The 4,405-nt window shown below is 35.9% G+C and overlaps 1 long non-coding RNA gene across 1 annotated transcript; it reads right to left on the bottom strand.

The window, feature by feature from the left end:
• Positions 1 to 1,116: 1,116 nt before the first annotated feature.
• On the bottom strand, positions 1,117 to 2,917 carry LOC136070534 (uncharacterized). The gene is made up of 2 exons (XR_010631753.1): positions 2,771 to 2,917; positions 1,117 to 1,335 (listed from the first exon to the last, which is right to left on the bottom strand). It is a non-coding gene; the product is annotated as an uncharacterized LOC136070534 (long non-coding RNA).
• Between the last annotated feature and the right edge of the window lie 1,488 nt (positions 2,918 to 4,405).

The raw sequence follows: 4,405 nt of genomic DNA, 5'->3' as shown, positions 1-4,405 counted from the left end.
ATCTTCTTTCGCACCAACATAAATTCAAATTTATTATAGATAAAAAAAGACGGTACTACAGTTGCATATCTTGTTCCACATTTATGAAAAGAACTTCTATTAACATACATATGTACATTATTATTATTTTGGATAGATACAGAAGTTAAACCTATGATGTCTACTTTATGATAATTGTTTTTATCATTAGAGTAAAACTCTAGTTGGTTTTCTGTGTAGGTGGGATTTGAACCTCAATCCCCCTTATTGCTAGACATTTCTATATGTTATCATATTATTCTACTAAGTTATATTTGTATCATTTTCCATGCAACAATCCAACGCAAGCAATATTTTCTAAAGGAACAAATGGAAGGCGATGTTGATGATTCAAGGGGGGTTGCCCATTTACAGCATTAAGCCAAACGAAATTTTTGAAGACAACAATCACAAAGATAATTGACACTACAAAAGCACCTTGAAAAGGGTTCCAATTCAGTAGCAAATCCATGCTCAGGTGCATTGTCAGCGTGGTCGTGACTTCAAAGATGAAATAGTGGTGGCCAGGCTTCAGTAAATTGATTATAGAGAGGGCATCGCCCTTGAATTAATTGAAAAACTTCTTTTAATAAAAACAATGGAAAGAAAGTAGTTGATCAGAAACAGCAGAAGTTACCAAAGCAAAGAAGAGGTGAGTTACTGTGGCGGCCGCAAAGGTAAAGGCAACAGCCACTGATAGCCGAAACGCACCATATGTATGTCTTTGGATCCACTCTTCTATTGCACTCTGAAGCTTCGTGCTTCAGACTACAGAGTTTATGAGCTAACAAAACGTACCGTTTAAGCGCCACAAGGAAACTGTGAGAGTTATTAAATGTCCAATTTGGCCCACTACCCATGGGTCGGTTTTGCCAAAAGCTCAAACAACAAAAAAACCATTTTAAGCCCAAAACGATTTTCTTTGAAATGAATCCATTTAATATGGCTCATATTAAATTATTATTAAATTAAATATACATTTAGTTTCATGTCATTTGATATTTTCAATGACACGGCACTTAAATTGTTATGTCCAAAAATAAAAATCTTAAACATGAAACTAGCCTCATCAAACATGCTCCGCGTGTGCATTTAGGCTTTTTTTTTTTTTTTTTTTTTAATGTTATAATTTTTTATTCATTCCAATAGGGGCTTAGTTAGTTTAGAATTTACATGACATCTAGAATGGTTGCGATACATCATAAAACAAAGCAGAAACTATAGAAGCCTGCTTGGTAGCTAAAATTCAATGTGAATGTTCCATTTTAGGATCAAATAACCAAAACTCGATCCACTGCAACTGAGTCAACTTTTCCACTGTCCATTGAGCAAAAATAACTCAGGACATAGAAAAATAATAATAAAAAAAAAAGAGTCAAATTTCAGTCTTCACTTCGTTTTCCTCTATTTTCCCATCAAGCAAACAGAGAATAGTAAAAACAAATTCACACAAATCGGTAATACAGAAACTTTTGATAAGTAATAAGAAACTTCAATATACACGTGTGAAATTTAACACTGACTCATTAAAGCTATCATCACCAAACACACAACAAGATACAGACACACATGAAAAGCAACACAACCAGAGCAAAACCAAAAATATTTTATAAGAGCAACTAGTGATTGCCATTGAAGTGCTTATGAGACAGTGGAAATATTGAAGAAAATCTGTTTAGGGAGAGGGAGGCAGAGGGGGACGGGTGGAGATCAATCAGTGAACTGAGGGGAGTTTCAGAACCTTTCAAGCTACGAGCAGTGCCTTTTTGAAGAAATTTAAATCCACATATTTTTATAAACCCAATATATTAGCCCCGATGCATTAGCACAATACATTCGGCCTAATAGCATGCATATTTTATAACCCCTATTTTTCCCTTTTTGTTTGTGTACTGTCCAAAATGTCATTACCAAAACACATGAAAAACCCCAGAAATGCTGTCATACAGCCATACAGGACAGTATTTTATTCCATATGTTTCATGGGAAAGTTTTTGTACTGGTTTAGCGGCTGATACAATAATTCATACTTGTGAATACCGTACTGGAAGTTGTTTTAGCTTGGAAAGATTAACTAAATATTAATATTTCAGTACTAGTCAATATGGATATATCGTTTCAGATTGACAGCTATATTTATATACATGAAAGGAATCAAAAGAGAAAATAACTTAGTCTAACTCATTATTATATAAAGAGATAGACTAACACCATCTCAATTCAAAACAAAATTAATCAAGGCTCTCAGCATCCACATAAACATAATACAGAAAAGTCAGAATCAAATTGAGCCATTGAAGCCCAAACTCAAGCCTTATAACGATAAGGGTAGCATTTTCAAGATTCATATTAGTAATAGCTCTTTCTGCAGAACCCAAAATGTTCACTATAATTCAATAACTTTGACATATATACATAACACACAATCAGAGTTGTTTATAAATCAAGATAATTGAGTGGTTTGCAATGAAAGTTGGAAACTTTGTCGCCACATTCAGCTTTGACAAGGTGAAATAAGAAAGATTTTCTCTAAAACACAAAGTGGGTCATTAAAATTTTGAGTGGGAAGAATTAAAGACACAAACTTTTAGTTAATTTTTTGTTGGGAACCGAACAGAAACAACTTCAAACTAAGATTAAATGGAAATCCACAGCAAAAGCATGAACCTCCAACCCCACCTACTTATCAAGAATTGAAAAGCAGAACATGAAAAGAAATGATTGAAGGAGTGAGAAAGAGAAACTGACTTACCCGCGTCACCGATGAGCGGCGGAGAGAGAGAGAAAGTGGTCGGCATCAGCAGCGCTACGATGCTGGTTGTCGCCTTGTTGCAGGGTATACGCATCGTTTTTTTCCTTTTACTTTCTCCCTCTTATATATGCATGCATTTGTGGTGTTTGTATGAATGCTCAACTATTTGTATATATGTATGTGTTAATGTTGATTGATGTGATGTGACGTGGCTTTTGGTTTTGTTGCTGTTTTAGTTTTTAGAATATTGGAGTCATTTTCAGCTGGGGCAATGTGTTCAAAATTGATTTTGTACCTTTATTTATTTATTTATTTATTTTTATTTATTTATTTATTTTATTTGGATTACCAGTCGCGCGTAGAAAGCAAGTCTAGAGGGCTATTTTTTTTTTTAATAAAAAAATTAAAGGAAAAAAAAAAAAAAGTGGAAAAGAGATCTGTGGTGATGTTTTAGAAGTGGGTTTTGGAAGAATATGTGATTTGGGTGTAAATGAGGAATCGAGGAAATGCTGCTCTATAGCTAGTTTTTTTTTTTTTTTTTTTTTTTAATTATTAAATATATATATATAAGTGCCCTAAAGCTGATTTTAAAAAAAATTATTAAATATATAATATATTTTAAATATATATTAAATATCAGTGGGTCGGGTCGGGTTTGGCGGGTTTGTAATTTTATGACCCAAACCCAACCCAACCTGCTATAAATTTTTTTTTTGGTAACCCAACCCAACCCAACCCACCAAGCCTTAAAAATTGACCCAACCCGGCGGGTCGGGTTGGGTCGGGTCAAGTTTAGCAGGTCGGTGGGTTTTCTGCACACCCCTAGCTTCATCCATCCACTACGACAAGGAGCTCAATTGCTGATTTTTTGCATCATCAGTTTGGCGCTGTCTGTGGGAATCGCTAATTATTCAAGCCATCTTTCTCAGTGACAAAAGAGTTCCCCAAAGTACTAGATGGAGCCAGAAGCTGTGCAACAATGACAAATTTAGGCCCTCTTGGCTAATGTGGCAGAGCTGACTCGCCAGAATGAAGAGCTACGAAAGACAATGGAATCCCAAAACACAGAACATCGGCGAACAGTTGAAAACCAAAATGAAGAAGAATCAAACTTCCAAGCCAATAGGTGAGATAGGACCTCAGGAGAAGATTCTTCTAGGATGGAGAATGAGCTTCGCAACATGAGGAAGGAGATGGACAAGTTAAAAAGTGCCATAAAGGACAAAGGCGGGGAGAATTTGGATGGGACGATTCAAAGGATGGACTCACCATTCACCACTGAAGTATTGAACTGTCCCCTCCCACTAAAATTTCGTCTCCTATAGTTGGAATCATATGACGGTTACAAGGATCCCTTAGATCACATTGAATCATTCAAGACATTGATGTTGTTGCAGATGACCCCAGACGAGGTGATGTGCAGGGCATTCCCAATGACACTAAAAGGAGCAGCCAGAGTATGGTTCAGCAAGATAAACCCAGGAACTATTGCAAATTTTGAACAACTCAGCAAGGGTGTTGTTCGTCATTTCATTGGGGGGCAAAGACATAAAAGCCAACCAGTCATCTTCTCAACATTCAATAGGCGGAAGGAGAATCACTAAGACAGTACGTGACCCAATTCAATAAGGAGCT

This window comes from Quercus suber, unplaced genomic scaffold, assembly GCF_002906115.3.
Source record: "Quercus suber isolate HL8 unplaced genomic scaffold, Cork oak 2.0 scaffold_240, whole genome shotgun sequence".
NCBI classification, from domain to species: Eukaryota; Viridiplantae; Streptophyta; class Magnoliopsida; order Fagales; family Fagaceae; genus Quercus; species Quercus suber.
This window is presented reverse-complemented; position numbering and strand designations above follow the sequence as displayed.